At 41.4% G+C, this 25,100-nt stretch overlaps 1 protein-coding gene and 1 non-coding gene across 3 annotated transcripts in view; one reads left to right on the top strand and one right to left on the bottom strand.

The window, feature by feature from the left end:
* Positions 1-25,100, top strand: part of KCNH1 (potassium voltage-gated channel subfamily H member 1) — a 416,616-nt gene that overhangs the window by 237,771 nt on the left and 153,745 nt on the right. The gene's annotated exons all lie outside the window — the stretch shown is intronic.
* LOC137763268 (U6 spliceosomal RNA) lies at positions 23,823-23,927 on the bottom strand. The gene has a single exon (XR_011073810.1). It is a non-coding gene; the product is annotated as a U6 spliceosomal RNA (small nuclear RNA).

The following is a 25,100-nucleotide window of genomic DNA, read 5'->3' on the forward strand; positions in this document are numbered from 1 at the left end:
GTTATATATGATTCAGTTATATATGTCTGTGTGTTGTATATATATATATATATATATATATATATATACAACACATGCATATTCTTTTTCAGATTCTTTTCCATTATAGGTTATTAAAAGATATTGAGTATACTTCCCTATGCTATACAGTAGGTCCTTGTTGTTTACCTATTTTATGTATAGTAGTGTGTATATGTTAATCCCAAACTCCCAATTTATCTCCCTCCCCGTTACTATCCCCTCTGGTAACCTTAAGTTTGTTTTCTAAGTCTGTTAGTCTATTTCTGTTTTATAAATAAGTTCATTTTTATCATTTTTTTAGATTCCATGAATAAGTGATATCATATGATACTTGTGTTTCTCTTTCTGACTTACTTCACTTAGTATGATAATTTCTAAGTCCATCCATGTTTCTGCAAGTGGCATTATTTCATTCTTTTTTATGTCTGAGTAATCTTCCATTGTGTATACGTACCACATCTTCTTTATCCATTCATCTGTCGATGGACATTTAGGTTGCTTCCATGTCTTGGCTATTGTAAATAGTGCTGTAGTGAACACTGTAGCCCATATTAATTGAGAGCCTACTCTGTGCTCAGTGCAACATTGGGTCTTCCAGGAGTTACCTCGCTCAGCCAGCCACCTCCCCAGCCTTCTGCCTCACAGTCTTTCCTTGTTCCCAAACTCCCAGCTCCAAACACCTGAGCTTTTCTGAGCTCTTGAACATGCCAAGCCCTTCCTTCCCTCTGAGCCATTGCCAGTGACGTTCCTTTGGCCTGGAACTCCCCTTCTCCACTGTTGCTTAGCTGGCTTTTCCTCATCCCTCATCCCTCATCCCTCCCCCCTCATCCCTCCCCTCAGAGATGCTTTTTTTCCCACTCTCTGGCTGGAAGAAAGTCCATCCCCTACCCCATCTTGCTTTCTAACACACTGTTTTTTTTAACCCTTCTGAACACATCTAATTTGTAATTACATATTTGTTTGTTTACTGATTGTTTCTTTCTCCCCCACTAGACTTTAAGCTATGTGAGGGCAAAGGCCAAGGCTGATTTGTTCACCAGAACATCCTTAGCATTTAGCACAACTTCTGACACACAGTAGCGGGCACTCAGTAAATAGTTATTGATTTTGGAGTGGGTCTTGTAATCCCCGGTTGATGCCACTGAAGGTCAGAGAGGTAATGTGACTTCTCAAAGTCACCCACCTAGTAAATGGAAAAGCTAGGATGCTAATCCAGTTCCTGACTCTCAAAATCCAGTGCTCACTTCACTTTACAGTGCCGGTGACTTTTATTTAGAGAGCGTAGCTTTCTTGCCTCATTGATGGGCTGATGGAAACAGATTCTTTTAGCTTTTGTAGTTATGTCTTAGCTCAGGATTAGAGAAAGTACCAAATGAGGTACCTGGACACATCAGACTGTGAACACTTAGAAGGAGGAGACAACATAGCCTCTGGTAACAGGTTGCTCCTTGGGCTCAAGAGTCACAGATGCCCAAAGGCTGGCAGCGCCATGACCAGAGAGAGGCCTGCATTGACTCCCTTCTCTGTGTCCCAGAGCAGACAGCACATGGCTTTGTCTTATGAGAATCCACGAGCCAGGAAGACTGACTTTGAATAGCCCTGTAGGTGAGCAAGAAGGCCGACTTGGTAGGCATTAGAAGGCGGAGAGCTGCCTCTCGCTCCCTGGATCTGAAATGACCTCTTTGGGTGTGAAAGGAGACACTGAACGTGGCTATTGGAGGCCAGTGGGCTCTCAAGAGATGGAAGGGGCATCTGGAACAAGCTTTAGAAAGTGGGCTTTTGCTCTGCTCCTGGATGCTGACAAGCAGAGCCCATTTTCCCTTTCCTCCCATGAAAGGCTGTTATTGTGGTTTTGACTCATTGCAAGTCACTGATATTAGAGTGGCCTTGTTCTGCCTCTTGGTTTGCTGTTGGGGCTGCTGTGTCAGACCTGAGCTGGTGCCCCGAAGTCCCTCCGGAGTCCCTGCTTTGCCCAGGCCGAGCCTGCAGAGCTGTACGAGGGGTGATATGCCTGCCCATCTTCGGAGCGCACTTTCAATTCGGCAGTTCATCTCTTTTCTGCATTCAATCCTGCTGCAAATGCTTTTAGGTAAAAAATACATGGCTTGCTTTACCCCTTTGCTGCTGATGTCTTCCTTGACTTTTTGTCTTCTTCCTTTTCTGAAAGCTCTTCTTCCTTGGACGGGCCCGTGCATGAATGCTTTACTTTCCTCCTTCTCACGTGTGTTTAGCTTCCTTCCCCAGTACAGAGAATACTCCCAGGGAGGATTTATTATTATTATTATTGGAAACTGGAGGAAAGGCATTCCTTGTCATAAAATGGCAAAAACTTAACTGTGTTCTAGTGTTTTGTGGAAGATAGAAATTGCAGGCAATGAAACTGGATATTTGGCTGAGGAGATTTCCAAGCAAAATATTGAAGTGTTTTATTCTTCCTGACTGCTTATAGTAAAATGCAAAAGCAGAGAGATGAATTTAGGAAGGAATTGTTAAGAATAAAGGAGCCGTAAGTTGAAGATTTAGAAAATTCTCAGCCTATCCACATTGCAAAACACGAGAAAGAATTTGAAGAGAAAATAAAGAGTATGGCTGGACTGTTACTCAGTAAAGAGTTTTGGGGATTATACGAGCAGAAACACCACCAGTTTGAACCAAAGGGGACAGATATGGGGCAAAATGAAGGAAGGCTGTTGGACTTCTTGAATTTGAAGACAGGATGATAGAGCTGACAGGATGATAGAACTATTTGGCTGTGAATGTGTGCTGTCCTTCAAGAAGAAGAAAAATGACCCTGAAGGCAATTCAGAGGTCACCAGGGCCACCACCTCAGTTTCACCAGGCCAGATGGCTTCTGCCTAAAGCATTGGGGGTGGGATGTTCTGCAGAACCATGGGGGCAGGACCTCCCAGAAACTTGGGGGCAGGACCTGGCTTAGCAGATCCTCAGGAGTCGAACCCCCATCTAGAGCTGTGAGGCTGATGCTGCCACCCCAGTGGGCCTGAAGGGCAGAGTATCAAACCAAAGACGATTATTTTTGGGCCTCAACAGCTCATGGAATTTGCCTTACTAGGTTTTGGACTTGCTTGGGACCCATCACCCCTTTCTTTTTTCTGATTTCTTCCTTTTGGAATGGGAATGTCTGTCCTATGCCCATCCCACAACTGTGTTTGGGAAGCACATACCTTGTCTGGTTGCATAGGTTCAGAGCTGGAGAGAAATTTTTCCTCAGGATGAACTGTATCTCAGCTCCCACTCATATCTGATTTAGATGATATTTTGATGAGACTTTGGACTTTTAGACTTTAGAGTTGATGCTGGAATGAGTTAAGACTTTTGGGGCTGTTGGGATGGAATTAATGTATTTTGCACGCAGGAAGAACATGAATTTTGCAGGACCAGAGGTGGAATGATATGGACTGAATTGTGTACCCCCAAAATTCATATGCTGAAACCTTATCCCCCAATGTGACCATATTTGTAGATAGGACTCTTAGGAGATAGAGTTATACGAGGTCATAAGGATGGGGTCCTAATCTGATAGAATTGGTGGTTTTATAAAAAGAGGACAAGAGATCATTATCTTTCTTCACATGTATGCACTGAGGAAACGCCACGTGAGCACACAGCAAGAAGGTGGCCATCTGCAAGCCAGAAAGAGAGCCCTCACCAGAAACTGAACTTTGCTGGACCTTGATCTTGGACTATCCAACCTCCAGAACTATGAGAAAATAAATTTCTGTTCTTTAAGCCACCCAGTCTTTGGCATTTGTTTTGGCGGCCAGAGCTGATTAATACGTTGGGATGCTGAAGATCACTCTCAGCACTAACGATCACTCACTCTTGCACTAACGGGTGGTTAATATGGACTGTTGAATCTTGACAGAACCCAACTTAAATGCTTATCCTGTTGAATTGAATTCATTAAGACAAGGGTCAGGAGAAAGCAGGCGTGTGACCAACCAGCCAATGAGACTTGAGCCTTAGAAGATTTGTATTGTTCATGTCCCAAGTTCTTTATGTCATATCATCTTCTAGGTGTAAAATGATAGGCAGGAGAAATCATGTATTGAGTAATGAAATTCAACAAATATTTATGGAATGTCTACTATCTGTAAGGTACCTTGCTAAGCCTGATTAGAAGGTATTAAGAGTCATAAGATATGGCCTCTACCTTCCAAGAACCTATAACTGTGGCATTCCTGACTCAACAGTTCTTAACCACATAGGTGGACATTATCAACTTTTAACATCCTTCAGGTTATTACCCAGAGATTAGAACTCTTGTTCATCTTCAAGGATAGTTGCCTTCCATGCCTTCAACCATGACCTGTAACCTAGAGTTTGGGGACTGGCTATGTTCTACCTACCTTTGTTCCTGGTCATCTTGACCACCGGGAAGATGGCAGAAATTTTCTAAAAAATGGAAAAAGGAGTGGTAGGTTCGTGTATTACAAGAACTATTGCATGAACACTTGACCTAAGTTAGGTCCCTGTAGGAGATGTTAGAAGAAGAAATTTAAATTTAAGTATAGTATAATTTCCTAATAGGCACTAGTGATCATAATGAAACTTCTAACCAGTGATTATGATTTGCAGTGAGAGTAACTGAGTAACTTGACCCTAATGAATGGAGGCATTCATTGTGCTTCTTCACTGGTGCCCGAATTTTGCTCTTTAGCCATGACATTGAACAACAGGCCATTTTAACTTTTGGATTGGGTGTTACTCTGCACATAAATGATGAGATTTTGTCACCTTGCTTTGAAACCTAGTACCTGTCTCATAGGCAGATTTCAAGGGGCAGGGATGTCTTTTGACGTCCCACAGAAAATATGGAAAGAACTTGCCTTTCTTGTTGACACTGCCTTTGCCTTCCTGCAATTGTGGAAAAGGCTGTAATTTTTAAATTTGTGGGAATATTGGAGATTTGGGGGTTAACTGGCAATATTTGCATGCTACAATTAGTCTCATTATGCTTTGATTATATTAATTAAACTCTTGTCCCAGAGAGTAGGCATTCACTCATTTTTGTTCCCTGCATCTCTCCAAATGTGCATGTGGAAGTTGCCTTCCTGTGGTTTTGTCAGCACATGGGGCAGGGGCCATGCTTGTTCATCCTTATACCCCCAGCACAGTTCTGGCATGTATAAGTGCTTATAGATGTTTGCTGAATTGAATCAAACAGGTAGGGATGTAGTTTGGAAAAGCCATGATGGTAACTCCAATGACTGCTAAACTTGTTCTCCATGTAACAAATGCCTATATTTGCTAGCCCACACAAATGCTTTGGAAGTCTTCTCATTCCCATCCATTTTCCTGCATTAGCAAAATAAATAAAACAACAATCTACCTGCAAGGTGAGAGATGGAAGAAAGGAGGAAACATATATTTCAATGTCGATTTTACACCAGACACAGTGTTAGGAACTTTCACATACAGTATCACTTAATTATCAAAGTGTTATTTTCCCTGGCCCCAGCAGGTTGATTTGAACAAAAGCCAGCAAAAGCCAAAAGGAAATTGCAACTTGGTTTGATAGAAATCCCTAAAGGCATCTGATGCTGCTGATGGGGATTGATAAAAACAGGTTTAGCAGAGGTCCTTCTTTGTGATCTCATCATTAAATCATCTCCTGTTGGGAAAACAATTATCTAGATGATATACTGACAGTAAGCCAAATGGATCATATTACTTCTTACTTACTCAGAGTCGGTTGCTATTCACCTGGACAAGGCAGCTGACGGTTTCTGAAGGAGAAATGTATGCGAGGTAGAGATGCGAAGCAGGTTGCCTCCTTAGTATGTCTGCGCTTTCAAAGGGGATGAAATAGCTACACTGTGGTAGATATGCTTCTAGAACAAAATATGATTACAGACAGTAAACAGCTGCCTTTCATCCCTGACAATAAATGTGAATATTAATAGAGTAAATGTTAATATTAATATATATTAATTATATAATATTAGTAATAATATATAACACATTAACAATATATTATATATTAATATAATTATAAATAATTAGTAATGATATATGATATAATATATTAGTAATATTAATATATGTTAATGGATATTAATGTTTCATACACAAACATGCATTAAATGAACGTGATCCTGTGACTCTCTGGTAAATACTGTCAGTCATTTTGTTATTTATTTCTTTGTTCCCTTTTTTTCTTTTTTTAACATCTTTATTGGAGTTAATTGCTTTACAATGTTGTATTTGTTTCTGCTGTATAACAAAGTGAATCAGCTATACGTATACATATATCCCCATATCCCCTCCCTCTTGCATCTGCCTCCCACCCCTTCTAGATGGTCACAAAGCACGGAGCTGATCTCTCTGTGCTATGCAGCTGCTTACTACTAGCTATCTGCTTTACATCTGGTAGTGTATATATGTCAATACCACTCCCTCACTTCGTCCCAGCTTACCCTTCCCCCTCCCCGTGTCCTCAAGTCCATTCTCTACATCTGCGTCTTTATTCCTGTCCTGCCCCTAGGTTCTTCAGAACCATTTTTTTTTTTAGATTCCATATATATGTGTTAGCATACGGTACTTGTTTTTCTCTTTCTGACTTACTTCACTCTGTATGACAGACTCAAACTCCATCCGCCTCACTACAAATAACTCCATTTCATTTCTTTTTATGGCTGAGTAATATTCCATTGTGTATATGTGCCACATCTTCTTTATCCATTCATCCGATGATGGACACTTAGGTTGCTTCCATGTCCTGGCTATTGTAAATAGAGCTGCAATGAACATTTTGGTACATGACTCTTTTTGAATTATGGTTTTCTCAGGGTACATGCCCAGTAGTGGGATTGCTGGGTCGTATGGTAGTTCTATTTTTAGTTTTTTAAGGAACCTCCATACTGTTCTCCATAGTGGCTCTATCAATTTACATTCCCACCAACAGTGCAAGAGTGTTCCCTTTTCTCCACACCCTCTCTGGCATTTATTGTTTCTAGATTTTTTGATGATGGCCATTCTGACCGGTGTGAGATGATATCTCATTGTAGTTTTGATTTGCATTTCTCTAATGATTAATGATGTTGAGCATTCTTTCATGTGTCTGTTGGCAATCTGTATACCTTCTTTGGAGAAATGTCTATTTAGGTCTTCTGCCCATGTTTGGATTGGGTTGTTTGTTTTTTTGATATTCAGGTGCATGAGCTGCTTGTAAATTTTGGAGATTAATCCTTTGTCAGTTGCTTCATTTGCCAATATTTTCTCCCATTCTGAGGGTTGTCTTTTCGTCTTGTTTATCGTTACCTTTGCTGTGCAAAAGCTTTGAAGTTTCATTAGGTCCCATTTGTTTATTTTTGTTTTTATATCCATTACTCTAGGAAGTGGGTCAAAAAGGATCTTGTTGTAATTTATGTCATAGAGTGTTCTGCCTATGTTTTCCTCTAAGAGTTTGATAGTGTCTCGTCTTACATTTAGGTCTTTAATGCATTTTGAGTTTATTTTTGTGTATGTTGTTAGGGAGTGTTCTGATTTCGTTCTTTTACATGTAGCTGTCCAGTTTTCCCAGCACCACTTATTGAAGAGGCTGTCTTTTCTCCACTGTATATTCTTGCCTCCTTTATCAAAGATAAGGTGACCATATGTGCATGGGTTTATCTCTGGGTGCTCTGTCCTGTCCCATTGATCTCTATTTCTGTTTTTGTGCCACTACCATACTGTCTTGATTATTGTAGCTTTGTAGTATAGTCTGAAGTCACAGAACCTGATTCCTCCAGCTCCATTTTTCTTTCTCAGGATTGCTTTGGCTATTCAGGGTCTTTTCTGTTTCCATACGAATTGTGCGATTTTTTGTTCTAGTTCTGTGAAAAATGCCATTGGTAGTTTGATAGGGATTGCATTGAATCTGTAGATTGCTTTGGATAGTAGAGTCATTTTCACAATGTTGATTCTTCCAATCCAAGAACATGGTATATCTCCCCATCTGTTTGTATCATCTTTAATTTCTTTCATCAGTGTCTTATAGTTTTCTGCACACGGGTTTTTTTGTCTCCCTAGGTTTATGCCTAGGTATTTTATTCTTTTTCTTGCAGTGGTAAATGGATCTGTTTCCTTGATTTCTCTTTCAGATTTTTCATCATTAGTGTATAGGAATGCAAGAGATTTCTGTGCATTAATTTTGTATCCTGCTACTTTACAAAATTCATTGATTAGCTCTAGTAGTTTTTTGGTAGCCTCTTTAGGATTCTCTATGTTGAGTATCATGTCATCTGCAAACCGTGACAGTTTTACTTCTTCTTTTCCGATTTGGATTCCTTTTATTTCTTTTTCTTCTCTGATTGCTGTGGCTAAAACTTACCAAACTATGTTGAATAATAGTGGTGAGAGTGGGCAACCTTGTCTTATTCCTGATCTTAGTGGAAATGGTTTCAGTGTTTCACCATTGAGAATGATGTTGGCTGTGGGTTTGTCTTATATGGCCTTTATTATGTTGAGGTAAGTTCCCTCTAGGCCTACTTTCTGGAGGGTTTTTATCATAAATGGGTGTTGAATTTTGTCAAAAGCTTTTTCTGCATCTATTGAGATTATCATATTTTTATCCTTCAATTTGTTAATATGTTTTATCACATTGATTGATTTGCATATATTGAAGAATCCTTGCATTCCTGGGTTAAACCCCGCTTGATCATGGTGTGTGATCCTTTTAATGTGCTGTTGGATTCTGCTGCCTAGTATTTTGTTGAGGATTTTTGCATCTATGTTCATCAGTGATATTGGCCTGTAGTTTTCTTTCTTTGTGACATCTTTGTCTGGTTTTGGTATCAGGGTGATGGTGACCTCATAGAATGAGTTTGAGATTGTTCCTCCCTCTGCTATATTTTGGAAGAGTTTGAGAAGGATAGGTGTTAGCTCTTCTCTAAATGTATCATAGAATTCACCTGTGAAGCCATCTGGTCCTGGGCTTTTGTTTGTTGGAAGATTTTTAATCACAGTCTCAATTTCAGTGCTTGTGATTGGTCTGTTTATATTTTCTATTTTTTCCTGGTTTAGTCTCGGAAGGTTGTACTTTTCTAAGAATTTGTCCATTTCTTCCAGCTTGTCCATTTTATTGGCATATAGTTGCTTGTAGTAATCTCCCATGATCCTTTGTATTTCTGCAGGGTCAGTTGTCACTTCTCCTTTTTAATTTCTAATTCTGTTGACTTGAGTCTCTTCCCTTTTTTTCATGATGAGTCTGGCTAATGGTTTATCTATTTTGTTTATCTTCTCAAAGAACCAGCTTTTAGTTTTATTGATCTTTGCTATCATTTCCTTCATTTCTTTTTCATTTATTTCTGATCTGATCTTTATGATTTCTTTTCTTCTGCTAACTTTGGGGTTTTTTGTTCTTCTTTCTCTAATTGCTTTAGGTGTATGGTTAGGTTGTTTATTTGAGATTTTTCTTGTTTCTTGAGGTAGGATTGTATTGGTATAAACTTCCCTCCTAGAACTGCTCTTGCTGCATCCCATAGGTTTTGGGCTGTCATGTTTTCATTGTCTTTTGTTTCTAGGTATTTTTTGATTTCCTCTTTGATTTCTTAAGTGATCTCTTGGTTATTAAGTAGTGTATTGTTTAGCCTCCATGTATTTGTATTTTTTACAGATTTTTTCCGGTAATTGATATCTAGTCTCATAGCGTTGTGGTCAGAAAAGATACTTGATACTATTTCAATTTTCTTAAATTTACCAAGACTTGATTTGTGAACCAAATATGATCTATCCTGGAGAATGTTCCATGAGCACTTGAGAAGAAAGTGTATTCTGTTGTTTTTGTATGCAATGTCCTATAAATATCAATTAAGTCCATCTTGTTGAATGTGTCATTTAAAGCTTGTGTTTCCTTATTTATTTTTTTTTTTGGATGGTCTGTCCGTTGGTGAAAGTGGGGCATCAATGTCCCCTACTAATATTGTGTTACTGTTGATTTCCCCTTTTATGGCTGTTAGCATTTGCCTTATGTATTGAGGTGGTCCTATGTTGGGTGCATAAATATTTACAATTGTTATATCTTCTTCTTGGATCGATCCCTTGATCATTATCTAGTGTCCTTCTTTGTCGCTTGTAATAGTCTTTATTTTAAAGTCTATTTTGTCTGATATGAGAATTGCTACTCCAGCTTTCTTTTGATATCCATTTACATGGAATATCTTTTTCCAACCCCTCACTTTCAGTCTGTATGTGTGCCTAGGTCTGAAGTGTGTCTCTTGTAGACAGCATATATATGGGTCTTGTTTTTGTATCCATTCAGCCAGTCTGTGTCTTTTGGTTGGAGCATTTAATCCATTTACATTTAATGTAGTTATCAATATGTATGTTCCTATTACCATTTTTTTAATTGATTTGGGTTTGTTATTGTAGGTCTTTTCCTTATCTTGTGTTTCCTGCCTAGAGAAGTTCCATTAGTATTTGTTGTAAAGCTGGTTGGGTGGTGCTGAATCTCTTAACTTTTGTTTGTCTGTAAAGGATTTAATTTCCCCATCGAATCTGAATGAGATCCTTGCTGGGTAGAGTAATCTTGGTTGTAGATTTTTCCCTTTCATCACTTTAAATATGTCCTGCCACTCGCTTCTGGGTGGCAGAGTTTCTGCTGAAAGATCAGCTCTTAACCTTATGGGGATTCCCTTGTATGTTATTTGTTGCTCTTCCCTTGCTGCTTTTAATATTTTTTCTTTGTATTTAATTTTTGATAGTTTGATTAATATGTGTCTTGGTGTGTTTCTCCTTGGATTTATGCTTTATGGGACTCTGTGCTTCCTGGACTTGATTGACTATTTCCTTTCCCATATTAGGGAAGTTTTCAACTATAATCTCTTCAAATATTTTCTCAGTCCCTTTCTTTTTTTCTTCTTCTTCTTGGACCCCTATAATTCGAATTTTGGTTTTGTCCCAGAGGTCTCTGAGACTGTCCTCAATTCTTTTCATTCTTTTTTATTTATTCTGCTCTGTGGTAGTTATTTCCACTATTTTATTTTCCAGGTCACTTATCCATTCTTCTTCCTCAGTTATTTTGCTATTGATTCCTTCTAGAGAATTTTTAATTTCATTTATTGTGTTGTTCATCATTGTTTGTTTACACTTTAGTTCTTCTAGGTCCTTTTTAAATGTTTCTTTTATTTTCTCCATTCTATTTCCAAGATTTTGGATCATCTTTACTATCATTACTCTGAATTCTTTTTCAGGTAGACTGCCTATTTCCTCTTCATTTGTTTTGTCTGGTGGATTTTTACTTTGATCCTTCATCTGCTGCGTATTTCTCTGTCCTCTCATTTTGCTTAACTTGCTGCATTTGGGGTCTCCTTTTTGCAGGCTGCATGTCCGTAGTTCCTGTTGTTTTTGGTGTGTGACCCCAGTGGCTAAGGTTGGTTCAGTGGGTTGTGTGGGTTTCCTTGTGGAGGGGATTGTTGCCTGTTTTCTGATGGATGAGGCTGGATCTTGTCTTTCTGGTGGGTCGGACTGTGTCCACTGGTGTGTTTTGGGGTGTCTGTGAACTTATTATGATTTTAGGCAGCCTCTCTGCTCCTGGGTGGGGTTGTGTTCCTGTCTTGCTAGTTGTTTGGCATGGTGTGTCCAGCACTGGCGCTTACTGGTCGTTGAGTGGAGCTGGGTCTTAGCATTGAGACAGAGATCCCTGGGAGAGCTCTTGCCAATTGATATTACATGGGGCTAGGAGGTCTCTGCTGGTCCAATGTCCTGAACTCTGCTCTCCCACCTCAGAGGCTCAGGCCTGACACCTGGCTGGAGCACCAAGACCCTGTCAGCCACATGGCTCAGAAGAAAAGGGAGACGAAAAAAGAAATATATAAAATAAAATAAAATAAAATAATTAAAATAAAATTTTTTTTTAATATTATTAAAATAAAAAATAAGAAAGTAATTTAAAAAAAGGAGAGCAACCAAACCAATAAACAAATCCACCAATGATAACAAGCACTAAAAACTGTACTAAGATAAACATAAAAATCAGAAACTAATCGGTCACATACAGCAATCCCCAAGTCTACAGTTGCTCCCAAAGTCCACCACCTCAATTTTGGCATGATTCGCTGTCTATTCAGGTATTCCACAGATGCAGGGTACATCAAGTTGATTGTGGGGATTTAATCCACTGCTCCTGAGGCTACACGGAGAAATTTCCCTTTCTCTTCTTTGTTCGCACAGCTCCCAGGGTTCAGCTTTGGATTTGGCCCCGCCGTTGCATGTAGGTCACCCTTTGGCGTCTGTTCCCTGCCCAGACAGGACGGGGTCAAAGGAGCAGCTGATTATGGGGCTCTGGCTCACTCAGTCCGGGGGGAGGGAGGGGTACGGAATGCGGGGTGAGCCTGTGGCGGCAGAGGCCGGCGTGACGCTCCACCAGCCTGAGGCACGCCGTGTGTTCTCCTGGGGAAGTTGTCCCCGGATCACGGGACCCTGGCAGTGGCGGGCTGCACAGGCTTCCTGCAGGGGAGGTATGGAGAGTGACCTGTGCTTGCACACAGGCTTCTTGGTGCTGCAGCAGCAGCCTTAGCATCTCATGCCCGTCTCTGGTGTCCGCGTTGATAGCCGCGGTTCGTGCCTGTCTCTGGAACTCGTTTAGGCGGTGCTCTAAATCCCCTCTCCTCACGCACCCTGAAACAATGGTCTCTTGCCTCTGAGGCAGGTCCAGGCTTTTCCCTGGACTCCCTCCCGGCTAGCTGTGGCACCCTAGCCCACTTCGGGCTGTGTTCACGCAGCCAACCCCAGTCCTCTCCCTGGGATCCGACCCCCGAAGCCCGAGCCTCAGCTCCCAGCCCCCACCCGCCCCGGCGGGTGAGCAGACAAGCCTCTCGGGCTGGTGAGTGCTGGTCGGCACCGATCCTCTGTGCGGGAATTTCTCCGCTTTGTCCTCTGCATCCCGTTGCTGTACTCTCCTCCGTGGCTCTGAAGCTTCCCCCCTGCCACCCCCCATCTCCGCCAGCGAAGGGGCTTCCTAGTGTGTGGAAACTTTTCCTCCTTCACAGCTCCCTTCCAGAGGTGCAGGTCCCGTCCCTATTCTTTTGTCTCTGTTTTTTTCTTTTTTCCTTTTCCCTGTCCAGGTACTTGGGGAGTTTCTTGTCTTTTGGGAGGTCTGAGGTCTTCTGCCAGCGTTCAGTAGGTGTTCTGTAGGAGTTGTTCCACACGTAGATGTATTTTTGACGTATTTGTGGGGAGGAGGGTGATCTCCACGTCTTACTCCTCTGCCATCTTGAAGGTCCTCCATTTGGTTATTTTTAATTAGCCTTGGCCTCCCCAGGCCTACATTAGTGTGGACCAAGATATAAGAACACATAGGGGCCAAATAATGTTCATTTAAGGGCAGTTCATCCCCAGTATGTCAGGTGCTGGGAGATTTTATTGTGGAGACAAAAGAATTCTAACCCAAAAACCTGCTGAGAACAGATACCAGAGTAGAGTTACAAAATGGAAAGATCAGCATTTGGCAAGACTAGGGGGAGCGTAAACGTTTGTCACATGGTCTGCTTGATCCTTCCACCTTCTAAAGAGGTAAGCGTATTAGTGGTTGGTTTGCTAATGAATTATACAGCGGGTTGCTCCAGGGCGTCCATTTGCTGAAGGTGGGTGCTCTGCCTCATGGAGCCCTGAGCACTGTTAACACCATTAATGGTCCATCGTAATTGTCCAGTGGTCTAGAAATGCCACTCCTGCGTTTCTTGAAAGCTCATTAATTCAACCTGAGAAGGAGCAGAGCTATACAGCACACAGTCAATGTAATAACATCCCTTTTTCTCACTTCTTTGCAGAGCGCTCTCCCAACCTTCTGCAGGTCTGGTGATGGGTCCATGTTGGATGATTTTGAATATTTTGTAGGCACATTCTGTATTTGTTTCACTTAAGACGTTTTAGAGGAAAAACTACTTTCCCCTTAACCCTGGCTTGTTACTAGATGTATGAGGGAATGTGGGTGGCGGGGCACCCATCCGCAGCTGGAAAACAGCAACTCCTTAGAGTTCTTGCAGTCTATCAGGGTTGTCAACCCCATCATCACTGAGGCGTTTTTCAGCCCGCCTTACTTAAACTCCAGCTATTTTGTCACCTGAATCTGAAAATAGTGACACCACACAAGGGTGATTATGACTAATAAATGTCTTGATTAAAGGAAGTATAGCCACTCAGTAAATATTAGTTGAATTTGAATTCCCCCATCATCCCTGGGGCATCACCTCATTAAAGGTATCATACCTTTGGCTGGTATATAATAGGTATTTTTCATCCTGTCCATTTGTTAGCTCATTCCCTCGCCATCTGTGTTCCTTGTCCATCTGCCAACCTAGAAAAACCTTCTTCATGTTTATAAATGAAGAGTTCAGTTTTTTTAGACAACACTTTTTATGTTTTGGGTTTTATTAAGATGGAGTGCTGTAGAATATTATTATTTGCAAGGAATAATTTAGTGTCTTATCAAGATAATTAAGACACTATGTGTTCTGTAGATGAGCCTGGTCGTGGTAGAGAGAAAACAAGGTACTCTTGTGCCCTCGTGCTGTTTTTGGCTAACAGAGCAAATGTGAAATCCAGAGCTGGTGGATCCAGAGTCAAGTTTGCGCGTATGTTAGATTTACTGTGTAGGTGCATGTTGGGTCAGTGTCCACAGCCAGCCTGCAGTCAGTGGAATTAGGGCACTCAAAGGGGTGTTTCTTTGCAGGAGTTTGTTAAAGAGGGAGCTCATGTTGTACCCAATTTAAAACCTGTTTTTCAGAAGTTTCCAGGATTTTCTCACACCCTGTCATCCACATGTATTTCTTAATCCCCACCAGCGTGTACCTGGGGGTTTAAAGGCATCAAGTCCCTGCCTCTGAACCCTCTGCCCCTCCCTGCTTGTGCTTACATTCCAATAGTAGCTACAGTACCCAAGGGTCACTTGCTCCTGTTGATTCATTGGTTCTTAGGAAAAAAGACAGCCTCTTGATATATACAGGGGGAAAAGTCTATTAGTGGACAGTTTCCCCTGTATTAAAATAAGAGAAGAGATTGTGGAAGCCTTGAGGTGTAAAATATATTAGCTGCTATTATTCCAACAAAGATTCAAGAATCTGGATCCTTGTGGCCCAGTTACCTTTTCCTCCTGTCCCAGAAGGTTGGTTAAGTTGTCACAGTGGGTGGTGGAGAGAAACGTAAATTTCTTAAGCTGTCTTAAGAGCATCTACATTTAATCCAGCTTTATAAGGTAGTAAAAGTCACCATCTCACAATTAATTATGATTTTCTCTAGCCTGACTCATGTTCTAAAATTCAGCCTTTACTGTCTTTACAATGCAGAGGATCCCAGAGGCTTAGGGCTGGAAGGAACTAGCTGTGAGCTTACAGTCTCTGGGTTTTACAGTGAGCCTTGGAGGCTGGTCTGTTGTAGTATTAATGATATCAAACCACCGTGGCTCCCTTTTAGAAGAAGACAGGTATAAATACATTTAACTAAAATGAGAGTAGTTAGGAGGAAGGCGAGGCATAAGCTAATGAATCTCTTAAATTCTTGAATGGTATTAAGCAGGAAACAGCCCCATTTGTGATCCCATTAATGACTGACCACTTGGGGGCTCAGGCTTTGAATCGTTTTTTAAGTAGCAGGGACAGATTTTTGCAGACGCTAAGGCTCTGTTTTGCTTGACCACCTTTCTGTTTACTGGCCCACATTGCAGGACAGCTGGCCTGGTGCCCATTTAAGGGGAGAAAGGTAACAGGCCAACATAAGATTCCAAACCTCGAGTCTGACCTCATTAGAAGTGTGATTACTAGTGGTGTAAACCATGGCATCATTCCTCCTGATGGTTTGGGTGATCTTGTGACTTGTTTGAGTTTTGTTATTTCAACAGTAGCAGGGAGGCAGCTGTAGTTTAGGAGATATTCCGTTGTGTCCGAAATGATACCCCCTCAGAACACTTTGAATACTGACTCAGACCATCCCCTTGCCTTTAGACCATCCTTTGAAAACAGACTTTAACTTTCCTCATTGTCTCTGGAGAAGACTTAAGACTTGCTTTTGCAACCCCTGTTTGCAAAATGCTAGAAGCAGGTGCTTCCAAAAGTCTCATCCAGGCCCACCTGGTGTGATGTTACCATTTCCATCTTATCTTTCCTAACTGGGTGCAGAGGAGAGCCTCAGCACAGCTAAGTACCTCTCTTGCCTTGCCCCAGGCACGTGTGCTGTAACCGTGAGGAGTTGCTCCAGCCACTTCTGGTTTCCATGGGGTTTTTTCCCCTTGTTTTCTTCTCCATCTTTCTTTTTTCTCACAATGTATTTTCTTTTCCTTGCCTTTCATTTAACCCTCTAGAAGCCTGGAAATGTTCAGGAGAATGGCTGCTATGTTTTTGTTTTTTCAGACCTAGGCTACTTTTTTGAGAGAAAAACAACTCCAGAGCCGTTGTCTAAGGTGTGTACTTTGCCTTTACTGGAAGAAAAGCACTGTAATTCGGCTAATGCTATGGATGAGAGACATCTATTCTACGATCCATGCTGTCATAGACTGAGAAAAGTAAATATGTGATCAGACATTTCCTGGAGAAACCTTTAAGAAAACATTAGAGCATGCACGTGCGTGTGCAGATACACACACACACACACACACACTCTCCTCCGTCTCCCAGCACTAGTTAGCTTGCTCATGGGTCCCGGGGCCATTCCCTTCTTCTAGCCAGATCCCCCTGTAGACAGACAGTCAAGAAATCCTTCATTTGTTCTAGAGAAGATAGAATCCAGCCTGAGTGCTAGGTCAATTCCTTCTGCTATAAATACAGATTTTTTTCTTTAAAGTCTATCTACTGAGTTTTAAAAGATACACAGAATATTTCCAAATGAAATTGAGTAGAACATCACTTTAAAACTGAAGTCACATTTGATATACAGCTATGCTGTATTATAGCCCTCTGGGGACTTTCCTTACTGTAAACTTGGAAAGACTTCGTGAAAATGCTATTTTATGGTTAAGATGATAGGAATTTGTTTAGCTCTTTACAACGTATTCTCACAAACATAACAATGACAGTAACAATATCTGGTGTTTATCAGTTGCTGAGTATGTGGCAGACACTGTTCAAAGTGCTTTCCAGGCTCATTTAATCTTCTCAATAACCCTATCACATACGGACTGTTATTATCCCCATTTTCAGATGTGGAAACTGAGGCATCAAGGGGCTATGTAACGTTACCCAAGTCACACAGCCAGTAAGTGCTAAGGCAAAGGATTCAACTGAAGCTATGGTTGATTGTAACGTTTTTGTACTTCCCACTACCTCGTGTGCCCTCTTAATCATTAGTGTCAAGTGAGAATCCTGTTTCAGATCAGTTAAGTGACTTCATTCTGGTGCCCCAACCAGAAGTGACAAAAAAAGATTTAACGTTTTTCCTTTTCCTTTTACTGATTTTTTTCCCTTCTATGTCATGAGCCTCCAGGTCAATATTTTATTGAACTCAAAACATTCACTGAGTCTCTATTATGCACCAGGTGCTGCATGACCTTTGGTGGTACAAAGATAATGAACTTACTGTCCTTAAGGAATTCACAATCCGAGTTTGGGGAATTAAGCAGATAAAACACAGTGACAAATGCAAGCAGTGTGGAAAATGTTCTACTAGGGCTAAGTACCTGGTATTCTGGGAACACTGAGGATGGGGCACTGTCCTAGTCTAGGGACTGTCCAGAGAAGCTTTGTAGGGGAGTTGATTCTCCGAGAACACATGGGAATTAGCCAGATTGAGATAAGGAAGATGTTGTGGACAAAAGAAATACCTTGTGCAAAGGCCCTGATATATTTGAGAGCACAGAGCCTTTGGGGACCTCCAAGAACTTTTATGTGACCTTGAGTTTAGAAGAAAAGAAGCCAGAGAGATGGGCAGGAGTTTGATAATGAAGACCGCTGTAAGTCATTGTAAGCGGTGTTGGCTCTGCAGTTGGCTGTGTCATTGAAGAATTTTAAGCAGGTCAGGTAGAGAGCGGGATAGAGTAGATGAAGTAAGCTTACAGGCAGGGAGACCCATTTAGGAGGTTATTACAACTGTCTAGATAAGAAATGATGAGGGTCCTGACCTAAGGCAGAGACAGTGAGTCAAGCTTTTTCTGCCTCCCCGGGATACACTTAATTGCTTCACTTGCTGCCTTCAGCAGCCAGCCGGTCTGCCTGGCTGTCCATTCAGCCCTTGAACCTTCATCCCTTTCTTTGTCTTCCCGTACTGCAATTCATGTACCTGTCTCTCCTATTAGACCTCAACTCCTCAAAGGCAGCCAGTGTATCTTTTTAATCTTTATTTTCACTGTACAAGTACTGTGTCTGGTACATGTTTTTCAAGTTCATGATGGGGATCAGTTCAGTATGGCCGTAGTCTAGGGTCCTTTTTGAGAAGGACTAAAGGGGCTGTTGGAAAGGAAGGATGAAGGGGTAGAACTCTTTTGCTCTACAGTAAATTGAATGGTGTTGACAGATGAGAATTGCATATGACTTTACTTGGACTCTGCCAAAATGCATCAGCATTCTTCTGGGATTTAAGGTAATTTCCTGGCAGGCTTAATGTTTACTCTTAGTAATGTTTACACAACTTCTGTGCCATCTCTTAAAAACAAATTAGACTTCAACACAAGTAATTAAAGATGGGAATAGCAAAAAAAAAAAAAAAAAAAAAGATGGGAGTAGTATCGTTCGGTTCTATTACCTGTGTCCCTGAGTACGAACGTGCCCTCTACATTGTAAGTGAAACCCTGCTCTCCTCCCTGTAAGTTGTATGGGGGATGGACATTTAGCTAAGGGGCTTGCAAAATTTCTTTATCTTTTAAAATATGAAAGCCTCGGGGCTTCCCTGGTGGCGCAGTGGTTGCGAGTCCGCCTGCCAATGCAGGGCACATGGGTTCGAGCCCTGGTCTGGGAAGATCCCACATGCCACAGAGCAACTGGGCCCGTGAGCCACAATTACTGAGCCTGCGCATCTGGAGCCTGTGCTCCGCAACAGGAGAGGCCGCGATAGTGAGAGGCCCGCGCACCGCGATGAAGAGTGGCCCCCGCTTGCCACAACTGGAGAAAGCCCTCGCACAGAAACGAAGACCCAACACAGCCAAAAATAAAATAAATAAATAAATAATTTAAAAAAAAAAAATATGAAAGCCTCCATGGAAGCCAAATAGAGAAATCAGATTTTTACAAGGAGCTGTTCTTGCTGAAGTCAGGGCCAGTTTGGGGGGCCCAAAGCCTTGTCCTGCTGCCTTTTCCACCCCTTCCCCACCCCTAAATAAAGGGGCTGTGAAAAGCACTAATCAAGACCATCCACATTTTCCCTCCTAACTATTCACTTTGATCTAGTTCTCTTAAGTTTCAAACTATTATTACAGGGAGCTTTTCACAGGCACTCACTGGTTTTGTTTTTATGTTCCATCACTTTTGGACCCTGATGTCTTCCAACAAGAGGGGGATTCGGCTTCTCTTCTGTCTTCCTCCCAGGTTCTCATATACCCTTCTCCAGAACTGACTGGAAGACATTCTTGCACCTTGCAGTAGATGCCTTCCAAGACCTTAACCCAGAGATAATCATCGTTTAGGTAAAAGACTTATCCTTTATTGAAAGGATAAGTGTTAAGAAAGTAACATTTCCCTTGAATTCACGCAGTTTATTGTTCTTGTTAAAATTTAATTATACCTCACGAGCTCTGGCGCACGTGGGTATATTTAATGGCCTTTGTGCTTTTACCGAATATGTTAAAATTAATACTTGGCCTTACAGAAAAAGGGGCTGAACTCTGTGCCTAAAGGCTTTTCAGGATTAATAAGAGGCTTAAGAGAGATCAAAGAGACCTCAGTTTGTTTGTGCCTACATGTGAAAGTGTAGTTATTTTTTTCTTGAGCCACAGAGAAAGGATTTGCATACATAAAATTTGGTAAAGGATTACTTATTGGAAGAAATGAAAGGCATTCTATGGGTAAGAGTTTTTAGGCACTTTGTTGAAGATGGTCAGCCCAGTTCTCTCTTCTTTCTTAGGCCCGTTCTCCCCATCTGTTTTCAGAAAGCTTTACTGCTCATGTTCAGAAGCCCACCAAGGTTTGGGGTGAGGGGCTCCCTGTCAGCCCTGTTAGGTGGCTATGTAATGAATTCTTTCTGTCCAGTAAGGTAATGCTGAGGTTGTGCCCCACTTTAGAAATTTGATTCATAAACACAATAGAGTCAGTAATTCTCAGCTCTATTAAGGGTGATTATTCACTTTGAGAAAGTTCTTTGCAAGTAAGTGTATTTACCCCAATTCCTGAAAATAGCCCTCTCTTAATGCTTCCTGGGGACTGTGTGTGGATCATGTATACAATCTAGAGGAAGGAGAAGAGAAACACAAAGCTAAGATGTTTAGGGATCTGCTGGCTCTTTGCAGAACAACCCACAAAGGTGATAAAGAATCTCTGAAATGATTTGTTTCTCAAATTCAATTTATACATATCTTTTTTTGTAGAAATGCAACACCCATTTAATGATTTGTCTAAAGAGTATCGCAATTGCAAGTTGCTGATATTCGATGTGCTGTATAATATATAAGACATTTCAGTGAATAGAATGATGTCTGCAACCCCTTCTGAGTGCCCTCCAGGGCTCAGTGAGAAGCCAAGGGTAGATAATTTAACTTTCTCTCACTTTGAGTGTCACTTGTGATCTCTGAAGGGAGGTGCTTACCTAGAAATTTTATTCTCCCCCAGATAACAGTTATTTTCTTTCAAGAAGGCTAGTTACTGAGGGCTCATATACTCAGCCCTCAATAGTTATTGAGGGCTGAGCATATGCCAAAAATGTACTGGCTAGGTAAGGTTCAAGGAGAGGATTATCAGACATCTGAGCAGAATCAGATAAGAGGCCATGGTCTTTTGGGGCAGACCTCACCAGGAGTTCTCTGCTTTAGTACATTGTAGGAATTTGGCAAATCAGGTCATATCCAGAGAGGACTGACTACAGGGAGAAGGTTCTGGAAGGCATTTTGGTTGAGAAACTGTTGAAGAAACAAGGGCTATTTACCTGGAAAAGGGAAGATTTTTGGTAAAGAGATTCATGAAAAATGTCTCAGTCTTCACTGTTCAGTATGATAGCTGCGAACCACACGTGACTATTTAAAGTAATTAAATAGAAATTTTAAAATTAGTTCTTCAGTTACACCTGCACATTTCAAGGGCTCAATAGCCACATGTGGCAAGTAGTTATCATATTGGACAACACACAGACTTCCATCCCTGCAGAAAGTTCTGTTAGACAGCGCTGCACTGCATACTTGAGGGATTTCATGTAAAAGAAAGAATAGATTCAAACTGCATATCCCCAGAAGGTACAGTTTTGCCCAATGGGGAAGAACCAGGGGGGAAATTTTTCCAACACTTGAGGTAGTCGGGAACAGAAGAAGCAGAGTCGGAAGCTCTCTAAGAGGGGAAATATCGCCTCTTGGTGACCCTTGTCCAGGATACTATAGAGGAAGTATGAGCATCTCAGCTGTCAGACTTTGTCTGCTTGTGCATGTCAGGCCCTGAGCCGCGGTCCAGCCAGTACACTCAGGCATTGGTTCAGAGCTCTCTGCAGCTTCCTGCATTATGTGTGATAGAAAGTACCTGGTAGCCTGGCTGAGACCAAACTCAGCTCCCTCTCTCCGTTCTGCTTTAGTCTGATTTAAGCCCTCCTTGGGAGGTTGGTAATTTACAAAGTTCATGAAAAGCTTTCAAAGAAATTATGCCTAGAAAAAAATTTATTTCTGGAAACTCAAAAATGGGGATATATTTTCTGAAAATAAATTCAGGTGGATGATGGATGAGGATAATGAAAAGGCCTTGTTTTCTAACCCTATGCAGCCTTCAGTTATCCAAGACCCTATATATTCATACACTTGAACTTAAGCAGAATAAAATAATCAATTAGCAGTTGGCAGCAGTTTTTCCTTGGATAAGACACAAAGCAAATAGTTGGCCTGTGTTTGGAGAGATCTGTGTTTGCAGGGTATCTTAATGGCAAAGTCATGCTTTCTCAAATACTTGGTCAAATTTATATAGAATTGAGGGACCATAATGAGTAGGTATTTATAAAGCTCTTTAGTAGCTTTTGAAGAGACTAGGCCTGAGAACTCAAATAATTATTTCTGGAAATCTGAAACCAGGGTTGGTTACCTGAGCACATTCCTTAATTGAAGCTTAATGGTGTAGCCCTGCCTAAGAATCTCAGTTCTGGTCAAGCCTGGGCAGTTTTATTGGTCTTTTGGAGTTCTGAAAGGACACTCTCAAGCTGCCTGAGAGTACCAGAGGAGGAAAATGACACTCATTAAATACTTTAGGATTGTCTGTCTAAGAGGTCAAGAGAAATTGCATTTCTGTAGAGTCACTGGAGACAGATTGTGGTCTGAACACCTCAGCTATCTTGGATTGACCTTGCCATTTTCCAAACTCTCCATGGGAAATCATTGTCTACTCTTTTTTTAACCTTAGTTGTTTATTTTTCAATGTCTTTTAATTTGCTCTTTTGGATAATGGATGGTGTAAGCAGCTGGTCTCTCCCCTTCCTTCTCTCTCCTCTCCTATTCAATACAGAATCAGGTTTACTCCTATCCAATGGATGGGGATAAAATATACTCTAGGCAAGTGTTTTATCATTGATGTTTTCCAACCCGCCCTGTGCTTGAAACTCAGGTATCAGCTCTGTGCCCTGACCCTCTGAGAAAATGTCTTGTCCAGGCAGACACAGATGATTTATTTGCCAGAACTAAGTTTCTTCGGGAAAGCATCCTTGGTTTGATCTGGCTACACTGAGAAAGGAGCACTTGACTATGTCTGTACACGGTCAAGAGAAAGTTCTCATGGGCAGTGATGAAGTTAAATGAAATTAAAGGATGGGTGGAGTTTGTGGCATAGGTGAGGGGGGCAAAGCATTCCAGGGAGCGGAAGTGGCACATGCAAGGGGAGAGAAACACCAGGGCTTGAGATGTTTAAAGGAAACTCAAGGATGGTTCTGTGAAAAGAAGTAGTGGGAGAATCATTCATTTATTAACAAATATTTATTAAGAACCCAAGATTTGCTGGGTACTGTTCTAAGCACCAGAAATACAGTAGTAAATTTTTAAAAATTCCTGCCCTTATGGAACTGATATGCTAGAGAAAGGAGTCAGAAAATAATCAATGCATATAATCAAAGTTTTAAATTAGTTCTTTCTAAAGGGCTATAATAATAATAAGGGCTACATGAGTGTTTGATAAACTGAGTAATTTTGTGTGTTTGTTAGAAGGCAGTAAATCCTGTCAGGGCTGGGGGGGTGGGTATTATAGAGTTTGGTAAAGAAAATTGGAAGTGCCAAAGGGAGGGTTGGGAGTGGGTTGTAATGTTACAACCTCTTTGAGAAACCTTTTTTTTTTTTTTTTTAGATGACTTTGGATTTATTGATGACTTTTAAAAAAATTTTTATTGGAGTACAGTTGCTTTACAATGTTGTTAATTTCCACTGTACAGCAAAGTGAATCAGTCACACGCATACACGTATCCCCTCCTTTTTGGATTTCCTTCCATTTAAGTCACCACAGAGCACCGAGCAGAGTTCCCTGTGCTATACAGTAGGCCCTCATTAGTTATCAGTTTTACACATAGTAGTGTATATACGTCAATCCCAATCTCCCAGTTCATCCCACCCCCCATCCCCCCGTGGTATCCACAAGTTCATTCTCTATGTCTGTGTCTCTACTTCAGCTTTGCAAGTAAGTTCATCTGTATCATTTTTCTAGATTCCACAGTAAGCAATATTATACGATGTTTGTTTTTCTCTTTCTGACTTGTTTCACTCTGTATGACAGTCTCTAGGTAAAACTATGGAACGCTTCACGAATTTGAGTGTCATCCTTGCGCAGGGGCCATGTTAATCTTCTCTGTATCGTTCCAATTTTAGTATATGACAGCAGAAGCTAATCCTCATGCCGAAGCGAGCATGAGAAGCCTTTTTGAAAACGCACCATTGAGCAAAGACTTAAAAGGGGTATGGAGTTAACAATACAGTTATTTTGGTAAAGAGCCTTCTGTGTGGGGTAACAGCCGGTGCAAAGACCATGAGGCAGAAGAGTGTCTTCAGGAAATAGCAAGGATGCCAGGGTGGGAGAATGAGGGTGGGGAGATGGGAGGGGGGCAGATAGAAGGTCACCATAAGGACTTCGGCTTTCATTCTGATAAAATGAAGAGTTGTAAAGGCTGACTTAGATTTTAAGAGGTCAGTCTGGCTGCTCTATTGAGAATAGACTTTGGGGGGGTAAAACTAATAGCCACATGATAAGGCAGCCGGCTGGGCAGCCACACAGGGTACTAACCTGTAAAGGGCACTGAAATAGCACTATTATAAGAAAAAGATTGTTCCTACCAGAACTCACCTCAGGGAAGGTACAGTATGTATCAATGAAATTTAATCAAGGACATGAGTAGTTGGGTAACAAAGATATCCACTGAATGCTCTCTGAGGTCTGTGGGTCTAGTGAACTGTAGGCTTTTTGTTTTGCTGAGTGGGGCACTACAGTATGGGGCCAGAGGTACATTATCAGAACCGTAGAAGAGAGGCTTCCCTCCACTTTGAGCTCACACCTCCTTAGACTGGGGTTCTTATTGATCAGAGCATCCAGAGAGCCGAGTTTCAGTCCCACCGCCCTAAGGGGAAATGCAGGGCTGGATCCTCAATGACCTTGAATGCCCTTCAGAAAATACCTAGTTACATAACCCATACACACTTTCATGATGGCCTTCTTTTCCCATCTCCAGACCCCATAGGAGGAGAACCTATTCCTTTATCCTCGGAGCAGTTTTATTCCACTCTTCAGTAATAAAGATTCATTGTTACTCAGAAAGACATTGTAAATCATTTCTGAAAGCCTTCGCTCTTGAACAATGGGGTTTAGCTGAGGATGGCTCAGAGGATTAGCTGCTGCTGTCATAAAGATCTGGCCCCTACCTGGGAGTAGAGCCCTGGGGATCACTGACATGGATGAGTAGTTCCCAGAACCACAGTTCAGAAAGGACAGTCTAGTCACCAACAACCTGCTCTAATTCAGCACACTTTTGTTGATGCGTGAACCACGGCTTGTGCCCTTGATGGACTCACT

This window comes from Eschrichtius robustus, chromosome 3 (genome assembly GCF_028021215.1).
Source record: "Eschrichtius robustus isolate mEscRob2 chromosome 3, mEscRob2.pri, whole genome shotgun sequence".
In the NCBI taxonomy this organism is placed as follows: Eukaryota; Metazoa; Chordata; class Mammalia; order Artiodactyla; family Eschrichtiidae; genus Eschrichtius; species Eschrichtius robustus.